The following is a 23,977-nucleotide window of genomic DNA, read 5'->3' on the forward strand; positions in this document are numbered from 1 at the left end:
ATATTTTATTAGCCATTTGTACTTAGTTTCTCTAAACATCAAGTTCTAAAGGTTTCCAGAAATTTTTATCCTCCTTCAGTTTGTTTTGTGAGTCATGGATTGAGTAGGTCTAAGGATCTTGTCTTCCCCATGTTTAAAACCCCTCAGTGGCTTCCCTTTGCACTTAGACAAAAGGCCAAACTCTCTACTCTGTCCTATAAGGAAGGTGCCTTGTGTTTGACCTCTGCTGCTTCTAGTAGTTTGACCTCTAGTACCACCCTAACCTTACTAATTCTGTCCCAACACCATAATGGTCTTTCATTTTTTAGAAGGTTCACATGCATGTCTTCCTCAGGATCTTTGTATGTGCTATTGTCTCTGCCTAGAATGCTGTTGTCCTATTTGTTTATGTGGCTAGCTCCTTCTCATCTCTAAATACTCAACTGACATGTTATCTTCTTTGAGAGGCCTTCCCTGATGATCCTATCTGAAACAGATTGTGTTTAATTTTCTTTCTTAGCTCTTTTTTTTCCATGGTACTTTATGCAACTTATATTTTTCTCTTAATTTATTATTGTAATTTGTGTGTTTTTCTGTTCCACCAGAATATCATTTAGTTCCAAAATGCTTATTTAGTCTATTGTTTATTGGGCCTTTACTGAGAGAAGATAACAATAGTGATGATCATAATGTGGCAGGAACTGTTGTAAACCTTTTATGCCTTACCATAACTGATCTTCACAGCAACCAAATGAGTTTGGGGATACTTTTATCTCTTACATAACTTAAAGGAAGTTGTAGAAAATCCAAACATTACACAGTAAATGGCAGATTGTGAACTTAAAGTTGAGTCTGTCTCACTCCAAGGGCTATTCTCTTAACTGTTACTACTTTGATTACACAACAATGCTTTTTTTACTGAAAACATTACATTCTACTGGGCAATTCAAATTCTCTTCACTGTCTTTAATCAAAGGCTATCTGGATAATGTAGTGTAAAGGCTGGAGCTTGAAGAATTTGCAGTGTTTATAAGGAGAAATTAAGAGATCAGTGTATGAAAACTATTGGGTAAGAATGTAAGGCTTACTCAGTTACTATGACTGACAAGGAGGATTGGAAAAAGTTTTTCTTCCATATCCAAACACTTTCCATAGCACAGATGGAATGAAGTGAGCACAGTATTTTGTTTATAGTGGAGAAATAAAATTTTTATAAATATATTTTGTTTATTAGCTATTTTTAAAATATTGGCCACTTCTCAAGATAAATGTCATGTGTTTGCAACTACTCTAAAAATACCCCCCAAAGCAGGCAAGGGGTTGTGTTTCTTTTGGCTCCAGGACCAGCACTCATCTGGGGACAACCAGTAGCACCTGGAATCCACCATTTATCCCTTCCAGCCATAGTTTTCAATCAAGACTTGGAGTAGTCATGGAACAATTCCAGGAAATCCTGGCCAGGAGAATTCAATGAAAATTAAAGCCAAATACCATGTTTCTCTAACCCTGAGAAATGTCGAGGTGAATTTCTTAATAATGTAAAGAAATCAAGAGTCATTATCAGAAAAAATTAAAAGAACATAGAATTTGCCAATATATATCGATATATAGGTAGCCAAAAGAATCAATTCAGTACTGGAATATTGAGCTTGGAGCTTGAACAAGAACCCTGAGTCCGAAGTAATAAATAAATAGGTCTATATAGTTAGCCTGTTTTGATTTGAAAGTTCATGCTCTTGGATTTTGAGTAGAAGATACATGACTTAATGATTGGTCCTGCCCAACCCAGCAAGAGTTACTGGGATGAAGCTCCAACTACAGAAGTAGTGCAGTAGTTTGTATCAGTTATCAGTGCTAAATCTGGACCAAATAAATAATAAATAAATAATACACACACGCACACACACACACACACACACACACACACACACACACTGGAGAGCGACCAAAAGGCAGCAAAAACTGGAAAAAGTTATTCAATCCTTGAAAGAAGTGAATGATACTAGTGAGATCTGTGGTTACTTAAGAATCCATGCAGTATGTTGTGGCTAAAACTCAAACAAAATACATGATTATATTGGTTTGAGATCTCAGAAGGAATCAGAAGGTAGAAATCTCAGAAAGAAGGAGCTATGGGCAAAACACCAAATATGCACATAAACTTCCTTCAGATCTTTGCCTGATCCATGAAATGTGCATATTCAAGGGAGACTCCAAGGAGCCTGGTAGAAAATAACAACTGGAAACCTGAAAAAGTTGAACAGTGATTTCAGCTGCAATCTGTCACATGAGGGACAGCTTGGAACTTGAATTTCACAGATTTAGAGAGACTTGATAAACACCTTGTGCTTTCCAGTGAAAATTAGGAGTTATGCATCATGAGGAAAGTCTTGTCCTGGGACAAAGGATTTTCCCTAATTCTAATGTATAGCCAAAGCAGATTCACCCTAACAAAGCGTAAACTGAAGCTGCCACAAGTTGGATGATCAGCCGTTCATCCAACTTCCTGCTAGATCCAAAACAAACACTCTTCTGTTTCTATAAAATATCATCCACACTTCACAGTATACAATTAAACAATTACTAGATATGCAAAGAAACAGAAAAATGTGACCCATGGCCAAAGAATGAGCAATAAATAGAAACCCTGAGATAACTTAGGTAATGGAATTAGCCCCACATTGGGCCCTCTGCTGTCAGAGCAGAGCCCGCTTCAGATCCTCTATCTTCCTCTCTCTCTCCCCCCTCCCAAAGCTCTCCCTCTCTTTCTCTCTCTCTCTCTTTCTCTCACTCTCTCTCTCTCAAAATAAATAAATAAACATTAAAAAAATAAAGAATGTTCATAGCAGGCAAAAACTAGAAACAACCCAGGTGTCCATCAGCAACAGAATAGATTAAACAAACTGTTGTGTATTCATACAAAGGAATGTGCCTCAGCAAGGTCAAAGAACAAACTAATGATATACTCCACAACATGGATGAATCTCAGAGTCATTATGCTAAGTGGAAAAAGCCTTATATTAAAAAGAACATTTCTCTATTGCAATTATATGAAGTTTTAAAAATTAGAACATTGCTTTTATAGGTTGTAGAGGGTAGGGATATGGATTGAGAGGGAAGGGCACATGAGGAATTTTTTTGGGATGATTGTAATCTTGATAGGGGATTTGGGTACATAGGAATGTGCATTTGTTAAAATTCATCAAATGGCATTCTTAAGATTTGTGCATATCATTATATATGTAAAATTTACTTAAGAAAAAGAACTATAAACAGATGTTAACTCTAGTTAACAATATGGCTGATAAAGTGTTGTCTACAACTTACTTTGAAATGCTTAAAAACATAAAATGGATCAATGAATGGATAGAGTGATAGATTGATAAATGTGAGATAGAGAAAGTGTAGTAAAATGTTAATTGTAGAACCTAGGTGGTAGACCTACGGTTTTCACTATACATTATATATATATATATATATATATATATATATATATATATATATATACACACACACACACACACACACACACACACACACACACACACACACTATATACACTATATATTTCTACCTGTCTCTGTTAGAAATTTTTTATAATAAAATATTGTGGAAAAGCCTAAATTGTTACACTAAATAATGGTATCTATTATATAATATAATAAATTGCTGTGAAAATATTTATGTGGAAAACATAAGAATTGGGAAAATGCTTTTGTTAAGTGAATAAAGTAAAATATAAAATATACAAATCATACTTCAATAATATATAAAAATTCACATAAACTCAAAAGGCACTAATAGGTTAATAGTGTTTATCTTTAGATGTAGGGAGTATTGAGACTCTTTTATTCCCATTTTTACTTTTCTATTTTTCTGTAATAAGCACATGTTGCATTTTTGTTTATAATAGAAACCATCAGTACCCAGCTCCACCCTTCTCACCCCCATATTCACCTCTCCAGAAACAAATGTCACAATTTTAGCCACTTCTATTTGTTTCCATATTTCTAAACAACAGTCTGATGCTGCTATGTCTTGATTTTTTTTCCAGTTCAAATATTATCTATAAACTTCCTACTATGGAATATGAGAATTTAGCTCTCATACCTCTCTAGCTCTTCATACGCTGAAATACTTTACTTTCCCCATCTTCCAATATTTCATATCGAAGTATTGGTTAGATCAGAGTTCAGCATTCACATTTTTATTACTATGTAAATATGACTCACAGCAGAGAATGTAGTGTGCTATGGTTATTTTCTTTCTTTCTTTCACAACTTCCTGTTTTCCCTGGAGCTAATAACTGTCTCTTTTTCATTCACCTGGTTTCCTATTAATCTATCCCTAATTCATCCCTAAACTCTGTACCAGAGGGGTAAACCTCCTCTCTCTCTCTCTCTCTCTCTCTCTCTCTCTCTCTCTCTCTCTCTCTCTATCCAGACACCCCAGGTAGCCATCAGTTTCATCTTGTCCTTGTCCTGCTGTCCTGAAGCCATCCCTCCTCTGATCCCATCTGGACTGGGTTGATCTCAGTGCTTCCTGCACAGCTGTTGTCCTGGGATCTCCCTTCACCATCATCGTAGGGATTCCTTTTGACTCTCTTTGTTTATTGGATCCATGCCTTTTTTTGAGGTTTACTCCCTCATTTTGGTGGAACATTTTTTTTTTTTCTAGGAACTTCCTGAGAAAAGATAAATGAGGGGTAAACATGTTGAGACCTTGTATTAGAGTTTGATTTATATTTTGGATGCATACAGATTTCCCTCAGATTTTGATGCTTTAATTCCATTTTATTCTAGTTTTTCCTGTAACTGTTGAGAAATCCGATGCCTTTTTAATCTCCAGTTCTTTTATTTGCCTTGTTTTGTTTTTTTTTTTTTCTCTCTTGGTACATTTAAGATCTTTTCCTTGTCCCCAGTGATCCTTTATGCAACTGTCTTTATATTCTGTTCACTAGATGTAGATCCTCTCAATCTGAAATTCATACCCTTCAGTTTGGGAAATTTTCTTGATCTTTTTTTCTTTGATAATTTTCTTCATTTTATTTTTTGTGCTTTCTCTTTCTGGAACTTCTGCTAGTCAGATATCAGGACTCCTCAAATAGTACTCTAATTGTTACATATATTTTCTCTCCTTTCTTTTTCTTCTGTTTTCTGATAAATCTACTTAATCATCTAAATTTTCTGTTGAAATTTTCATTTCTGTTATCATATATCTAATTTCCAAAAGCTCTTTTTGTTCCTCAAGCCTTCCTGTTAATGACCTCTCCTTTACTTATTTACTTATTTCTGGATGCAGTTATCTTCTGTTTTCTCTCTGAGGATATCAACTTTAGGTGTTTGTTTATTTTGCTCCTTTTCTTCTTTTCTATTCCTTCCCTCCCCACCTTCATCCCTCCCTCCTTTCATTCCTTCTTTTGTTTCTTCCTTTCTCCAATATTTTTTTTTTATGATTTCTGTATTAAATTGTTTCCTCTATGTTCTTCTCTCCTTCTGCCATTTCTTTATTTTGGTTTTTGTCTTTCACATTAAAGATTTTCCTCAAATGTCAAATGATTCTTGGATCTCTACTCATATTTAAGAAAGAGGCATGTAAAGCTGATTGGACATTTTTGTTTATGGATATTTCTTCTTAATAATGGGGGTCTATGTAGGGTGATCTGGCTGGGTTGTTATATTAGGGTACTCTTAACTGTCTATATCTGTTGGTTTTTTCTCTTATGTAATTTAGTTTTTCCAGAGAAGAATTCTCCCTTCTCTCATCTCAGAAATATAAGTCAGCAGGTATTCTCACATTTGAGGAAGGGGACTAGATATCTTATTGTTTACTATGTAGGCTTTTTACTCCTCTTGTTTGCAGTATGGTTGACCCCACCTCAACTGTGCATGGTGTCTCCGACTCTGGCTTAACGGCTGATGCGCTGCTTTATCGGAAATGCAGCAGTTTCTTAACTGTGTAGGGGGCAGTGGTCCTCCAACATTTTTGTCTCAGAACCCTTTCACTCTTGAAAAACATTGAGTGCCCAAAATAATTTTTAGGAAAATCATATTTATAGATATTTACTATATTAGAATTGAAACAGAAATTTTTTAAATGTTTATTTTAAAATAATAAACCCATTACATTTTACCATAAAAAATGTATTTTATAAAATAACTATATTTTCTCAAAAACAAAAAAAATTAAGTGAGGAGATTGGCATTATTTTATATTCATGCAGATCTCTTTAATACCTAGCTTAATTGAAGATGTGCAGACATGTCTTCTTATATGTTCTATGGCAATATGTTGTTTGAGTTTAAGCATATGAAGAAAATTTTAGTGTGCCTGGGTGGCTCAGTCAGTTAAGCATCGAACTTCAGCTCAGGTCATGATCTTGCGGTTAATGAGTTTGGGCCCCACATCAGGCTCTGTGCTGACAGCTCAGAGCCCGGAGTCTGCTTCAGATTGTGTGTTTCCTTCTGTCTCTGCCCCTCCCCACTCACTCTCTGTCTCTCTCTCAAAAATAAATAAACATTTCAAGAAAATTAAAAAAAAAAAGATTATGAAGAAAATTTTCCCTCCCAGAGATACGTATCTAGGAAAGGGAGGATTACTTGAATAACCTTTTTCAGATTTTTATGGCTATTTTTCTAGATACTACACCAAAATTCAGTTAAGTGATAGTTTCCTAAAGGTTAGTTGTAGTGTGAAATATGAAGCCATATCACTGAACTTTTCAGACTCCGATGTATAAAAGTATGTTGGTCTTATGTTTTGAATATATCTTTTACCCATGCATGATGCTGTAACATCATGCATTGATCATTTGGAAAATATTGCTTTACTGAGTTATGTGTTATACAGATCTCCCAAATGCTAACACATTTCATTATGAAACCTCAAAAAAAAAAAAAAAAAAAAGCACATTCATTAATATCACCACTGACCTAATCAGAAAAGCCTTGTTAAGGTTTGGGAAGCTGACAAGCTCATGATAGCAGGTACAAATATTCTAAAATTCTCATTTTCACCTAACAGCTCAAAATTTATAATCAGCAGCAAGTTCTGATTGTTTTCATTGAAGTGACATGCTTGTTTTGTTCATTTTTGAAAAAAAATATCTTCTAAATACCCAAGTCTGAACAACTAAAATTTGCCTGTCATTCTTTTAATAAAAAAATTGTCCTATGAAAAACATGACCAGTTCAGTTTGCAACTCAGTTGCTGTTGAGGTGAAGTCTTTTATGTTTATTTCTATTTATTCATATAGAATATTTTTTTAAATGTGTACTCAGGTTAAAATTTAATAAAGTTATTAGTTTTATTACTTGATCACAGAAATTATTAAGTGAAATTGCCATTTTTGTTTTATTGCAAGTATGTGACAGTAGTCCCCAGCAGTCTGCTGCTCCTGACTTGATTGTGTACTTTTGTCCACTGTTGCTTTTGTACCATCAGTTCAAATGTCAACATAGTCTTTCCAATACAAATGAGAACCAAATAAGTTATCTAACGCTTTCTATATTTCATCTATCTATATGTAGTGCCAATACACCAAGTATATTTTAGTGTCATTCCCATGAAAGAAGATCTTTATCAATGATTAGTTGGTGTTGACATTAGATGGATACAAGAAAAAAAGCTTCATCTTTAGGCTTATACAGACATTAATATTCTGAGATATTAACTTTGTCTTCACCTTTGCAGCTAGATCTTTAATTTAACAAATTCCTGAATTGTTGAGAAGTGGCACTAGGGTGATTTCTTTCACTAACTTACCGGCTTCATTCAGCAGGCATTCAGTAATGTCGATTGTACAGACTCTGTCAGTCCCTCAGCTATGTGGTGCACCACATGCAGTATGATTACCTACTCTTTAAGATGCTTTTTATAAATTTAAAATTTAGAGAAGTCTTCAAAATAATTTTAAAATGTTATTGCAACACAAGACAACAAAGTGTTTTTATTTCCATAATCATAAGAAAAACATTAGAATTTATAAATAACTTATTGAATGATGATGGGGTTACACAGGTTACAGAAGGTATAATAGAAAATAGATTATAAAGAATACAGTAGAAGTGTTGAGACCAAACTGAGTTAACTTTTGAAAGCGTATGTACTTATACACAAAAATATCCCTTAGAAAAGTCTAGAATAGAAAACAAGAAAATATGAGTTATATGTTTCATTAATCACCAAAGCGGTGACACTGTCACATCATATGAACTGTGGAAAACCCCACTATACACTTGTGGGAAAATGATAGTGAACATGGCAAATAATTGTGTAATTATGAAAATAGTTTTGATTTCATGGACCCCCCCCCGAAAGGGCCCTGGGGCTTCCCAAGAGTCCCTGGACCACATTTGAACAACCACTGATGTAGCATAAGGGTAGGGATCTGACAATCTAGTTGTTTTTCAATTGCCCTGTTTCAGTTCACCTATCCCTTCTATTCCTGATGACACCTTGTGCTTCCAGCTCTGAGGACTGATAGGGAATTCAGCCTCCTCTTCCTTCTGTTTTCTAATAACATCTTTATTGTGATCTTTTTCTGTCCTGTTCTTTGAGACCATGTAGGTGAATGTCCTTTTGGTTTTCTTTCTTCTTTTTTTTTTTGGTCGCATTGCCATTGTTTTAGTGGGGTTTTGGGAGAGAATTCAGTAAATACCTGTTGTTGTTGTTTTTAATTTTTTAACATTTATTCATTTATTCATTTTAGAGACACAGAATGTGAGCAAGTGAGGGGCAGAGAGAGAGGGAGACTCAGAATCTGAAGCAGGCTCCAGCCTCTGAGCTGCAGCACAGAGCCCGTCATGAGGCTTGAACTCACAAGCCACGAGATCATGGCCTGAGCTGAGTCAGACACTTAACTGACTGAGCCACCCAGGTGCCCCAGGAAATGCCTGTTTTTAAACCACCATATTTAACCTGAAATTCTGCTGTCTGCTCTTTTGTTTCTCTCAGATTGTTTTTTAAGTGAACCTTTTATTGGCAGTCATGAAAAGTGTGCTGAACCATGAAGGGAAAACACTACTAAATAATGTTGTATGCCTGTAATGGTCCACACACTATTTTGGGATATTTTATATATTTTATCTTGTTTCATTCTCACAATCATCTTGGGAAAAAATAATATTCCCATTTTATAAGTAAGTAACCTTTCAGATTATTCTTAGATAAAATTTGAAAATTAATTTCTGAAAAGATATGAAATCCATTTTTAGTATTTGTCAAGTTAGGCAAGCCCAGGTGTTCTCATTGTGTGAGCGATAGCAGAGACCAACAGGATAAAATTCTATGGCTGCATTTCCCAGACATCAGTACTTTTAAGAAGCTCATCAGTTGGTTCTGACATTTAGTAAGGGTTAGGAACTACTGCCCTGGAGCTTTCTAATTGAGCATGAGTAGCCCCTGGGCACTTAAACTGCAGAGAGCACACAGTGTGTGCTTCTAGACCGTCAGCAGCAGCAGCAGCACTTGGGAACTTGTTAGAAATGCAAATTCTCAAACGTTATCCCAGAGCCACTGGCCGGGACCCAGCATTGTGCCCTAATATGCCCTCCGGGTGATGCTGGTCACACTCTAAAGCTGGAAGCCACTGCCATCAAGATTGACTGCCTAGATCTGATCTCTAAGAATGCATTTATTACCAGGGTTTTTGGCATAAAACTTTCTTCAGAAGCTTCTTTTCTGACATGTGGATGGGAGAAAAGATGTAAGAAAAATTAACCTGGGAATTGGCCTTCAGAAAATCCCTGCCCCTTGTAGTCAGAGTTAAAACTTTAAGTCATCTAATTTTCAATAAGTTTTTCTCTTATAGAGAAGTCAGCACTTTTCTCTTGTTGGTCTTAGTCTGCACTTATATATATCATTCCTCACTTCTGCTGTTGCAGAAAAATGAAATATGGTGAGTCTACTACAGCTGTAGGCTTAAAGAGATCAATTTTAAGAGATCAATTCTATAATTTAGATTTTTAGCTACATTTAAAAGCATAAAAATGAACATTAAAAAAAGTCATTGCAAGTGCAACTATAGATTTGCCTACAATATAAGTAAATGTGAGCAAAATGACTCTGAGAATAGCATCTATTGGAAATTCACGGGTAATGGGACATTAGAATGACTTAAGCAGAGATTCTGTTTAAAATGAAAAATTGAAGGAATCCATCATATCAATACTCAATTTTAGAGAAAAGAGTGCTAATGAAATGTGGACCCTATTTAGAAAAAATATAGAAGCAAGATTTAACAATGTAAGTGAATCATAAGAGTGTTTTAAGAGTGTTAAAACTTATTTAAAACACTATTTTGGAAGCAAATAACCTATGGAGCTGTGCATTATGGTTTGTTAGAAAGAACAAGGGCTTTGAAGTCAAACAGTCCTGGACAAAATCCCTCTGACCCTTAGTAGATTTGTGGCCTTGAGGAAGAAGTAAATCCTTCAGAGGGATCCTTCAGTTTTCCCATCTATTAAGTGGAGCTAATGCCTACCTCACAGAACTATTGAGAAGGCTAGGTGAGGCATGCATGAAAAGCACTTTGCACAGTACACTCAATAGGTTGAGCTCTTACAAATGTGAGTTCCCTTCTTCCTTCCCCTTCTGTCTTTCTGTGATCCTTCTCCATCTCTCTGTGCTTTTGAAAGTGTCCACTATATACAGATGCTTAGCACATATTCTATTACTGAACATTTTTATAGCATTCTGCAGATGCTCCAAGGCTTTGGCTTATGGTCTTTTCAGCCAAAGGAGGAAACCGGGTGGTTCTGTGGAATAATCCTGTTGTGTTTTATTGATTAATCCATTCAAAACATATTTATTGAGCACCTACCAGGTTCAGGCACTGTGCTAGATACTATGGATACACTAGGGAGAAAGGAGAGACAAGATCCTGCCCCCTGGGGAGCTTAGTAGGAGTCTAGTTAGCAAAGAGTTTATCCTTCTAGTGATCACTTTGGAAACCATGCTTTTTCTCCTTCTTCCAGAAGAGGAGGGAGAATGGGAGAGGTGCTCCTGGTGGAGGAAGTAAGGATGACAATTGGAAGAAAATCCTTGTGGGCTCGAGAGAGCCGTGCTAGACAAATATCTGCTGTAGAGGATTTAAAAAGGAAAGGATAAGCAGGGAAGAAAGCCATAAATGACATATGGAACTGGGCTGCAAACAAAATTAGAGAAAAAGGAAGAGAGAGAAAGGGAACTTTCTAAAGTGAATTGAAAATTCAAAGAGCTCTTTGTGTTAGGAAGACTATATATACACAGCTGCATGTGTGTGGTGTGTTTGTGTGTGTGTGTGCGTGTGTGCATGTGTGTGTATTTAATTTTACTTGAGCATTTTCTGGGGGCAAACTTTATGTGAAGTTCTTTATGGAAGTGATCCGGAGCACAGATTTTGCTGCCTAGCAGACTGCATTCAAATCCTTAGTACCTACTGTTTGTGTGAACTTAAGCATGTTGGTCAGAACCTCATTAGCCTTAATGACTTCTTTTGTAAATTAGGCGTCATACCTATGACACAGGTAGTAGGTTCCTTATCATCAGCCAAAGGGATATTTGTAGCTTTTCTCTCAACCTAATTCTGGAAGGCTATGTAGCCACCATTAGTGGCTCTCTTTACCTCAGCCATTCCCGGGGTAACTGGCTTACATGGCTACTGTTGATTTGGACTACTCCTTTCTCATTTGGAGTGTACACACATATGCAAAACCCCAAAAAAGGCATGGCATTATCTCCAGGTTTCCACAGGTATCTCCTTTGCCTAAGGAGGAAAAGTTTGAAAAACACTGGTCCAGGGCCTTGTGCATAGCTAATAACATCTGTCATTCGTTAAAGCTGCCCAGGCACATTATGTGCATTACATCAAGGGCATCTGTTAAATGTATGGGCATTAAATGGGCTGCTTTTAGAGACTTACGAGGCTTGAAATCCCAGGATCACCCCTTCTATCTTTGTGCCAGGTCCCAATCGTCCTTGTCTCAATCACCCTGGAGCCCACCCTGGGGAAATGCTAGTTGGCAACTTCATGGGAAATGGAAAAGTGTGGATGCCAGCTTCCTCACGCTTACTTTCTTTATTCCTCTGTTAAACAAGTTTTTGGCTAGTCTGGAGTCAGACAGTCTGGTTTTAAATTCGGGCTCTAACACGTTTTTATCATGTCCAAGACCTTTAGCTGCACTGAGTCTTAAATAGGGTTTAAATGAATAAAGGAAGTGCTGGGGGGGGCGGGTGGAGAGCAAACCACAGTATTAAATAGAGTGATCTTCAAGAATGTGACATTTGAGCAAAGATATGAAAGAAGTGAGGGAGTCAGCTAAGCAGACACCCTAAGGAAGTGTGTTCCAGGTGGAAGGGACAGCTAGATCAAGATCTCCAAGGTGTGAGTGGGTCTTAGATGTTCTATAATTACCCACCATGGAAGATTGCTCTGAGGATAAATGCGATGACGCATGTAAAGCGTTTAGCATAATACTTACAATCAGGAGTGTTTAGTAACTTTTGATCATATGATTGCTCAATTTTTTTATGGAAGTCACATTTCTAAATGTTCAATATGTTGCAGAATCTTTCAAAATGATTAATCTACATAGCACATGAGTGGAATGGTACCTTTTTGAAACTGGTTTTCTTCCACACATACTCTTGACTTTTATACATACTACTTTGAGGTAAAAAAATGTATATTTATTGTCTCTGAATAAGTTCCTTCCTTGGCAACAGGCATGAAAAAGCTTTAAACTGTGTTATATTAAAATTTTTTGAAGCTAAATGGGAGATGTGACCACTGTTCCCATGTCTCCAGTTCTTTTATCTTTCCTTCATTGTTTATTATCAGAAAGGTTACTACAGTCAAAAGTACAGCCACCTTCTAAGGAGGACTTTCCAATATTTCCAGCCAGCCGAACCATTTTTCCTTTCCATGTCTCTTTTCATTTTAGAAAAAAAAGAATGAAAGATTTTATGTTATTAGAATCCCATTTTGGCTGTCTCAAACTGCAAATCCTTGGAGAAATTGAAGCTCTATATACATAGTGTTCTGTGTGATATATTGTGTGGGGTGAGCATGATGAAAATAAAAGGGAAGAGCACTAACTGAAAGCCTTCCATCTGCCAAACGTTGTTTTAGCTGTTTTATATAAAATTAAATCCCTGAAAGACCTGACTACCTTGCTACTCAAAGTGTGGTCCAGATCAGCAGCATTAGCATCTCCTGGGAGTTGTTAGAAATGCAGACTCTTGGGCCTCAACACAGGCCAGTTACTAAGTCAGAATCTGCATTCTAATAAGGTCCCCAGGTGTTTCATATGCACATTATGGTCTCAGAAGTATTGCCCTGACAAGGCAAAATGAGAGCAGGTATCTTTTCTAAGTACTCACAGCTAATAAGTGATGATCCAGGATTTAACTGAGGTCTGTTCACAGAGAAGAGTGCTTACTCTATCACTATACTATTTCCCTCACCAGTTCTTTTTAATAGGTGTATTTTGTAATCTACTTTATAGAGAAAAAAAGAAATAGATCAGCTTCCCCTTGAACGTACTTTGAAAGCATTTGCCCCGACAGGATGTGTATAAACACCTGGTCCAAAGCAGTGGGCCTAAAAGATGAGAACTGAGTTTGTGTGTGGCTGTGGGTGGATGAATCACATGTTCCTCTGCTCTTCTGAGGTAACCTGCCTTTCTGTTGAATTAGGGAACCCAAGTGTAATTGTTGGCAGGCTTCTCCCCAGATCCTACACTGATGAACAGAAGAATGGGGAAAGGCAGACCATGGCCTGAGGAGATGAACAATCTGGCGTAGAAGTCAGAGAATGTCTTTTTTTATGAGCAAGGAGGTATTTTTATGGTTTGCCTTGAGTGAATAGCCTCTGATGTTGGGAAAACAGACTGGGAACAGCTGGACCACACTTTGGATCAGTTGCCACAACAACTTGATACATTTGTCTCTGGTGTCACTTGATCCCTTTGAGAGCTGTATTACCTCAATGTGGATGTTTGACTTTCAGGCTTACTTTGTGCAGTAAGCACGTCTGTTTGATTGTATTCCTCAGATTACATGGAGTGTTGATTATACTCCTTTGGGAGTTTGGATTCTAGGATTACAGAACATGGTAACCTCACAAGTGACTGGATCCCAGAATCTCATAGAACCATTGTTATATTTACCACCATCAAAACTCTGATTCCCAAGGGCAAACCCTACCTGAATAGCATCTGGGAAAATTATAGAGATATTTGAAGACATCTCCAATTTTCAATTTCTGGTAATATATTCTACATTCTCATCTCAGATGATCTTTGTGAGCAATACTTTTGAAACTTGATATCCGTACAAAAGTTATTATGTTACTATCATTATTTAGTATTTAACCTTTTTCTTGGAAAAATTAAACAAGGAATACTCACCATTTGAAGGTTTGCAAAGTAGAATGGAATGCACGTATGTGATTCCAAGAGCATCTTAATCTTTTCTCTTAAGAGATTTAGAAATGACCAGTCCCTTGATGACAGATTGAGAGTGAGCCTAGCTACTGTCACACTGGAAAGGGCTGAGTGTTCTGCGTGAATCATTTACCCTGACAGACATTTGTTCTCCTTAAGAAAAGTGGCTGCTTTCTCCTCTCTTTGATAAGAAATGGTCAGGCACTTCTGTCCCAGCTCCCAATTAATGGCAGCTGAAACTAGAGGTCCTGATAAACTTCTATTACCATGTCTGTGTCCATCATCATCACCATCACCACCTTCTCTGAAAGCCATAGGCTCTTTTCTAAAACAAAATCTCCTCTGAGAGTTCAAGAAAGCAAAGAACAACAACAACAAAATTTATGTCATTAGAAGCTATGGAGGATGGTTTTGAGCATGTGCAGGATGTAATTTCATTATAGTCTAGAGTTACATGGCTGTTTCTGGGATCAGGGAGTTTCTTAAACAGAATATACTGTTAGATGGCAGCATAACTGTGGTTTTCTGCTGGTATTTTGGTGCGGAGGTGGATGGCTGTTTCCTGTCATTTTTCCTTTGTTCCCCTCTCTATTCCCACTTCATTTCATGTAAATAAAAGGAAACAAAGAGTAACAAAAGCACCACCACCAACAAACACTTATGTTAAAGTTCCAAACTTGGCCTATAGAAGTCAAGGAATTCAAATTTTCTATAATTCTTAACAATTCACTTACATTGTAATTAGTATACTTTTTTCAATGCTTGTTCAACTTTTACATAAGATGCTTTAATGTGAATCACATGAAAAATATGGCCAAACATTATGAACAGTTTAACATTTGCATTTCCTGTTCTGTGTGGGTAATTTTGTAAACCTTGGGGTTAGCCTAACAGACTAGGAGGGGGGTGAAGAGGAAGTTGGCCAGCTGGGTTTGGAAAATGCCCTTCTGGATATCTGGCATGCCCAGAGTGAAGAGATGGGTGATTTCCCAGTGGCACGGGGGACGTTTTTATTTCACGGAGAGCAGAGTTTTGCCATAAGGAGAGCATAAAGCCTCTACTCCAGACAGGGCAAAATCAGTGGTATCACCAGCAGCAGCAATCTTCCTTTGCTTAAGAAAACCAGCCTAGTGAGGGAGCAGTCTATGGGCTGGTGGAACTCAAAATCTCAGGAAGGACCTCTAAATCTAAAGAGATTTCCCAGATCCTTATCCACTTATCACAGGAGCCAAATCTCTAGTGCTGTTTCTTTGGGTATAGGGTACCTTTTAAGGTAATCAATCCTTTTATAATTCTGATGAAAACTATCGATTTTCTTAGAAAAATGCATGTGTATACGCCGAAATACACACACAGTTTTAGACAAGATTTCAAGGCTTTTATGGATTCCTTGAAGCCCATCCTTGGACCTCATAAGGAATCCAAAGACCCTATGTTAAGAACTAGGTTTGGACGTCTCTTCCTCCTGCCCTCACACCACACTACTAACTCATGCCCCCAAGTCCTCATTTAAAATGCTTTTGAAGTAGAACACATAAAGGCCCAAGGATCATAATGTAAATTAACTTATTCTTGTGTAACAAAAGACAGAAAAGGGTTGTGGTTCTTTCTTAGTCCCTCCTCCGTTACTTCACATAGTGTTTTGTATGCGATTAGTGTTCACTAAATCATGAGAGAGAAATGGAGAAGACACACGGAAGACACATATGACTATCTGAAGACATTTTATTTTATCTTATTTTTCCTGGACCAGAGTTTGGGTGTGAGAGAACAAAAGGCACCGAAATGTTTGTCAAAGATCACGATCCATACAGTTTTATGAATTTCTCCCTCAGATTCATGGGATATTTTTAGCTGGCACATTCTCCTTCCAACACTCCTGGGAATATCTGTAGGAACAAAGCATTTTTCCTGCAGTTGTACTAAGAATTTTAATTAACAGAAAACAATGCACAGCCCAAATATCAGATTTAGTGGACAGATTGCAAAAAGATGCTGATTAATCCGGCACAACCTCATTTTTCAGAATCTATTCAATTAACAGTTGCTTTTTGCTCACTTGCTTCTGTACTCAACTTCAGTTTTCCAAGAGCTACACTGTGAGTGAGTGTAGCAGACAGACAGGAAAATCCTCTTGACTCCCTCCCAGTCTCATCACTTCCTCTTCTCTCCCCTCAGTGCTGTATCTACTTCCCTTTACTCAGGTTATAATCATTTACTGCCTCCTGGAACCCTCAAGTCATGTGGTAGCTGTTGCTTGTCTCCTGTGCTCTCTGCCCAAGGCACACACATTATTGAAGTTACAATTGCATTGTCTCCAGGAGAAAGGGAATTGATATATTTTTGTAGGAAATTGTTATTTTATTTCACTTCTTTACTTCTCAACTTCTTTGGAACTCTTAGAGCTTCTCAACCCACTCAGTCTTCCCAATGTCCTACCCAATTTTATTTCATTGTTGAATCACTGTCTTTTAAATTGTTGTATTGTTTTGTAGTACAGAAGAAATACCATCCTACTTGAAATCCAGAGATCTTAGGTTTCTACCTATAATCTGCTATTAACAAGTTGTAGAGCCTTAGGCAAATCAATTTAATTTTCTGAGCCTTCACTTCTTCATCTGTAAAATGAGGGTAACATCATATACCTTGTAGCATAATTGTAAGAGAAAAGGGAGATAACACGTTAAAGTATTAGGTTGAGCCATATAAAATTGCCAACGTTGACTGTTCTTGACCCACAAGAAGGGCAATTTCGTGTGGTTCAACCTAATATCAAATACAGACCATTGTAAATGGAGGACATTTGACAAATGTTGAATGTGAATCTGTCTCAACTGGGAGAAAAGTGTCACAGTGATAATACAGGGTTGTTTTTCAGAGACCTTCCCCGATCACACTGTAAAACACATGCTTTACTCCTGAAGCACACCTTTAACAAAGTGGTATGGGGAGACAGTTCACGTCTGTTCTATATCACAATTCGCCCCTGAGGATAAAACACGAAATTTCAAGGCCACAGTGTTTTCAGGATCTCCAGAAAAGAATAACTTCAAATACAATACCTTTAAACTTTTCAACAGTCTTACCAAAGTTAGATTGTTATATAATTAATAAAAGTTATGTATAGCACATGTATTAAGAGTATTGTTCCTGGAACTCTGCTTTTGGTCAAAACAATATTATTTTATTTTGTAGATGATGAAAAAGAGGTTGTAAAAGGTGAAAGCATTTAATCAGTTTATCTTTATCTATAATAAATGCTTTTATTATCTTCATATATAATTATTTTATCTGTGTTATCTTTATTATAATTATAACTTTGCTTATAATTTATTATAATACATCTCTACTACTTTATAATTTATATTTATCATTAATTATATAACCGTTTAGTATATTTAGTTACTAGCAGAGCATTTATTAGAACCTAGGTTTCTAGAATTTCATGTCTTCTTGTATTTCTTCACTCAGTTGGACACATACTTATTGAGTACCTGCTAGTTGACAGCTCTGTGCTCTTTCTGTTTAGTCCTGTGGTACAGTTTACTGGTTTGTATGCCAGTCGTGCTCTCCACCTGTGCCTGGGTTTACCCTGGAAAGGTCTATCTCTGAAGTTGTTTTTAGTCTGTGAAATTAGGTGCTTAAGCAGAGTCACCTCTAGGTTCCATTTTAGTTTTAGATACAATTCTAAGTAGAAGCAAGACAAGTAATTGCCAAATGTCACTATAATAATGATGCTGCTTTTTCATATTCCACCCAAAGAGGTGAAATAAGCATCTGTAAATGGATTGGAAACAAGATTGGTTCACTGTCTAATCAATTTTGTGGTGACACAATGAGGTACTTTGTAATCAGGTATTACATTTACATTGGATTGAAGTAAATAAGGAGGTGAAGTAGAAGATAAAAGAGCAGAAGAACAGGAACAGGAAAAAGATAGGAAAATGAAAACAGTGGGGAAATAACAATGCCCAAGTGTGCTTGCTGTCTTTATCTTTTGTCTCTGGTAGATTTAAACTGTTGAAACTATTTACGGTGCATTTTCTAAAAGGGCTTTTATTTTTGTTAGCATCCATTAGGAGGACAGTTAAAGGGAGATGAAAAGTAGGAATGCTAAAAACAAACTTACCCCTTAAAATGTGACCAGTTTTCCCATGGCTAAGCCTGCCTTTAGTATCTACATTAGGAGATGTTGGATTTGGGGAGAAATGCCACCTCCTTCATATTAGCTGGAAATGTACCCACCTCAGGTGGTCCAGAATGAAAGTTTTACATGTCCTAGAATGGTTTTTTAAAGATTAAATCGCTGGCTTACTTTATGTCCTCAAGTGGTAACTTAATTAACTAAAATGTGAAAAATCAAGGAGGCAGGAAATGATTATATTTCATGCAGGTCCCAAAAGCAGTTAGTGCCAACTCTTCTAATGTCAGTTGGCCATCAACCAGCATTTCAGGGCCAGCTGGCACTGTGACTAGTGCCTCTATGCCATGTATCTCAAGACCCCAGAACCTTCACAGTTAATTGACACACTTCTTGAATATTCTCATTGCCAAGGGCCCCAGGCTTGTACTTTTAGAGCCTTAGACATAAACTTTACCACCTGACTACTTTTAGAGCCTTAGACATAAACTTTACCAGCATGGTTTATCCCTTGCAGGGCTGGCTTCATGGCTTTGTGACCTATGCAGTCACTGAGGGCTCTGTGCTCAGAACGGCCTTGCATTTGGTTTAATGCTCTGTGTCACCTTTGAAATTCTTAAACAAAGGATCTTGCATTTTCATTTTGCACTAGACTCCACAAGTTAGGTAGGCAGCCCTAATTTCTTATAACCATTTTTAGTCTTTTGTTGTTGTTGTTCTGTTTTAAAATTTTTATTAAAATGCTTGACTTTGTTGGGATTATTATCAAATATCTATCCAACCTGGTACAGCAAGGGGCATGAAGGAATAAGAAGTTAATAGCATGATTTAGTGTGATTCTGTTCTGCTTCCAAAATTTCAAGCACATTCCCCTTTCTATTACTTCAGGTTAACCTTTCCTAAGTTGTTTTTACTTACAGAAACAGCCCTTTGCTTTCTTCCTGATGAAATTAATAGCAATATGTGTCACATACTTTATTATGTGCCTTGTACTTTGTGTTTATCATCTCACTTAATCCTCACAACCACCATAGAATGTTGGTACTGTTTTCCCCTTTTTAACAATGAAGAAGGCAAGGCTCAGGACTTAAAGCTACCTCGGTCTGATTGTTTGTTTGCATCCCCAGAATCCTGTTACTTGAATGTCCTTTTTTATGTAAGACCAATATTTAGTTCTACTTGAGTCCTCTCTGAATGTCTCTCAACCCTGACCTCTTTCACTTTCTTTGTCTTGTCTCCTATCTTTTCTCATATTCTTGTTAATTTTTATTCCTCAGCTCTTACTCTTCCTCAACCTGGACTCTCTTTCTTACTCGCTCTCTAGTCCCATTGAAAATTCTTTTTTATTTTAAGGATTTCCTCTACATCCTTAATATTTTCACAAATAATCCCTTTGCATTCTCACCTTTTGCAATTTTATGACTCTGATATCATGTCCTAAAGAATTTTGTAGGGGCACCTGGGTGGCTCAGTCGGTTAAGTATCCACTCTTGATTTTGGTTGGAGTTATGATCTCACAGTCCTGAGATCCATCGAGCCCCACCTCAAGCTCCAGGCTGGGCATGGAGCCTGCTTAGGATTCTCTCTCTCCTTCTCCCTCTGCCTCTCCCCTACTCACACTCTCTCTCTCAAAAAATAAAAAAAGAATTATGTAAACCAGACATCACTGCAAGAAAGGATTAACTATTTTGCGTACATTGTAGAGAATATTATTCTCCAAAGTAAATGAATCAGTTACAGCAGTTTTAGTATCATAGTCATTGCATATTGATTGATCACTCAGCCAACAAAGCAGATTAGATGACGTAGAATTAATGGCTTTCCTACATTAAACTTATAAATATTTATCAAACACCCCTGCATACTAATATTTTTTAAGAAAATGTAGTTGTTATTAGCATTAAATTATTTAAATTCATTCAACAAAGTTCCTATTGATTATATTTAAGAACATTGTATACCTGGCCTACTGACTCTCACCTAGACTGTCAATAATCTACTAACTAGCTGCCTCTTTTCTCCCTGCCCCTTTTCTATCTCACTTCCCAGGCCCTTCCAATCAGTTGCCTGTTGTTTTGTTTGTTTGTTTGTTTGTTTGTTTGTTTGTTTGTTTGTTTTGAGAGAGAGAGAGAGAGAGAGAGGGCACAAGTGAGCAAAGGAGCAGAGGTAGGGGTGGGGGGTGGGGGTGGAGAGAATCCCATGAGGGGCAGAGAGAGAGAGAGAGAGAGAGAGAAAGAGGGAGAGAGAGAGAGATAGAGGCAAGGCTCACCAGAAGCAGGGCTTGAGCTCACCAGATGTGGGACTTGAACACCTGAACTGTGAGATCATGACCTGAGCCAATGTCAGATGCTTAACCGACGGTGCCTTCTGGGTGCCCACCAGTTATTTTTCTAAAATACTATCTGGTTATGTCATTCTTATGTTTAAAAACAGTGATTCACTTGGTGTCTATTTAATGAACACCTACTATGTGCCAGACATGTGATAGACACTAAGAATACAATAGAGAACAAAATAGGCAGAAGAACTTGCTGTCATGGTGATCACATTCTAAAGATAACTTCCCATTTTCTCCTTGGTAATGTTAACACTTTAGAACAACATACAGAGTTTATCATAATCTAAATGCCACTTAACTTTTCAGATCTGCCCCTCTCTGTTCTTCTACCTTACTTACCACCCTGGGGCATATTGTGCTCCATTTGGGGCAATGGTTCTTTTTCCACAGCATGCATGTTCATATAGTGCTATTTCTTCTCCCTGGGATGCCTTTCTTTCCCTTCTCTATCTTACAAATCTTAGCTCTCCTTTATTTATTTATTTTTATTGTTTTAATTTTATTTTTTATTTTTTTAAATTCACATCCAAATTAGTTAGCATATAGTGCAACAATGATTTCAGGAGTAGATTCCTTAGTTCCCCTTACCCATTTAGCCCATCCCACCTCCCACAACCCCTCCAGTAACCCTCCGTTTGTTCTCCATATTTATGAGTCTCTTCTGTTTTGTCCCCCTCCCTGTTTTTATATTATTTTTGTTTCCCTTCCCTTATGTTCATCTCTTTTGTCTCTTAAAGTCCTCATATGAGTGAAGTCTTACGATTTTTGTCTTTCTCTGACTGACTAATTTCACTTAGTATGGTAGCCTCCAGGTCCATTGCAACGTAGTTGCAAATGGCAAGATTTCATTCTTTTGGGTTGCCTAGTAATACTCCATTGTGTATATATATACCACATTTTCTTTATCCAGTCATCCATCGATAGATATTTGGGCTCTTTCCACACTTTGGCTATTGTTGATAGTGCTGCTATAAACATGGGGGTGCATGTGTCCCTTTGAAACAGCACACTTGTATCCCGTGGATAAATGCCTAGTAGTGCAATTGCTAAATCGTAGGGTAGTTCTATTTTTAGTTTTTTGAGGAACCTCCATACTGTTTTCCAGAGTGGCTGCACCAGCTTGCATTCCCATTAGCTCTCCTTTAAAGTTAAGTTCCCATGTCACACTTTCAACTTCTTTAGTAAGCCTTTCTTAACTAATCTACCTCCCTCAACGTAGTAACTATTGATTTGTAACTTCCTCTTTCCCTTTCCTTTCTTGCTTTTTGAAACTGGAGCTTGTTCTTAAGGACTAAATTTAAAGATTCACAGAAAAATAAAAGAAGTAGTGGGCAGTACTATATTATTTGAAGATTGTTTATTCTCAATCAGTTGATTAACACTGGATGATATAGAGGGGTATTAGACAAGGTCCCATCTTCTAAGAAATTTACAATGTAGTAGGGAACATACAGTTCTTTACACGAAACTATAGCAAGAAATACAAAAGAGTAAATAATGGAGTGCTAATTTTGATGCCCCTAACTCCAGGCAAGAAATTAATGACCCCATTTTACAAGTGGGGTAAGTAAGGCCCAAAGAGGTTATGTGGGCTACTCAAAGTCATGGGACCAAATAGTAATAAGACAGACCAGAACCCAGGATTTTTCCCTCCTTATACAGAACACTTTGTCCTACACTACCATCATTCAATCCATCACCAAATCCTCTTAGTTCTACTTTCAAAATATATCTTGATTCCAAACCCTTCTAACCATTTCCACTACTACTACCAAAATTCAAAACAATTTTTATTTTTCCCCAGACTATTGCAAGATCTCCTTGTTCTTCCTATAGCTTATTTTCAATAAGCAGCTAGAGGTATCCTACCATTTCTCTGCTCAAAATCCTTCAGTGTCTCTTCATCTGACTTAGAACTAAAGCCCTTAAGTTGACCTATAGGCCCAAGTTAACTGGCTCTCCTACTACTACCCTCCTACCCCCTGTGCAGTCCTCCTCCCTTGCTTACTGTTCCTTGAATATGACGGTCACGTTCTCATCTTTGGTGTTTGCATTTGCTTTTCCCTTTGTGTACAATACTCTTCCCCCAGAAATCTGCACGACTCTCATTTCTTTCAGGACTCTGCTCCAATGTCTGCTGACCAAAGTGGCCTTCCCTGGCTACTTTGCAAAAGAGCAATTTTCCCCCAGGCCAATACTCCTTGTAACTCCTTTATCCTGCTTTATTTTTTTCTTCATAACATTTATCCCCACTCTGACACATTTATTTATTTTTCCCCCCTTCTAGAATGTAAGTTCCGTGAGAACAGAGGCATTAATTCGTCTTACTCACTGGTATATCCCCAGTACCTAGAATGGTCTCTGGTACATAGTAGATCCTCAATAACAAATTGAATGAGAGAATGAAAGGATTATTGGTGAAGACTGGTGGCCTAGTCAAACTGGTTTCCAATGTGCCCGGAACATGCCTTATGTTTTCTTGACTCTTAGAATGTCTAACATTCACACCTCTGCCATTGCATCTGCTCATCCTTTGTGACCAATATTAATTCTCACATCCTCTGTAAATTTCAAATGACCTTCATCTGTCTCTAACCTCCTGTAGTTAGCATGGGGCAATTTATTTGACAATTCATCATACCTTAGTCTCTTCAATCTTTTCTTTGGAGTTCTTTGAATCTTTTAAAATTTATTTTACAAGTTTATATTATCTTCCTAGAGAGATTAGTGTTTAAAACAAGCTGTTCAAGCATGTGCTAGATGCTGATGATGCAGATGAGGTCCAAAGCCATCTGCTGGACTTCCTCTTGTTCTCTCTTACTTGGGAAAACCTATCTTTTTTTCTACTCAGGCCTTCAACTGATGGGATGAGGCCCACCTACATTATAGAAGACACTCTATTCACTCAGAGTATACCAATTTAAACGTTAATCTCATCCAAAAATACTCAACAAGTTAACACATAAAATTAACCATCAATATCTGAAAAAAGTCACCCCATTATTAAACAAGTTTGTGAAAGCCTGGATTAATTACTTTTTGTTCATTATGGTCTTCTCAGAATCTAGTTTGGACTATCAAGTTGCAGGGTGT

At 37.2% G+C, this 23,977-nt stretch overlaps 1 protein-coding gene and 1 long non-coding RNA gene across 2 annotated transcripts in view; one reads left to right on the forward strand and one right to left on the reverse strand.

Annotated features, from left to right (window-relative positions):
* HPSE2 (heparanase 2 (inactive)) overlaps positions 1 to 23,977 on the forward strand; it is a 674,568-nt gene that overhangs the window by 461,859 nt on the left and 188,732 nt on the right. The window lies entirely within an intron of this gene.
* The window catches only part of LOC144613186 (uncharacterized), a 365,982-nt gene that overhangs the window by 77,584 nt on the left and 264,421 nt on the right, over positions 1 to 23,977 (reverse strand). The gene's annotated exons all lie outside the window — the stretch shown is intronic.

Source organism: Panthera onca, chromosome D2 (assembly GCF_046562875.1).
Source record: "Panthera onca isolate mPanOnc1 chromosome D2, mPanOnc1 haplotype 2, whole genome shotgun sequence".
Taxonomy (NCBI): Eukaryota; Metazoa; Chordata; class Mammalia; order Carnivora; family Felidae; genus Panthera; species Panthera onca.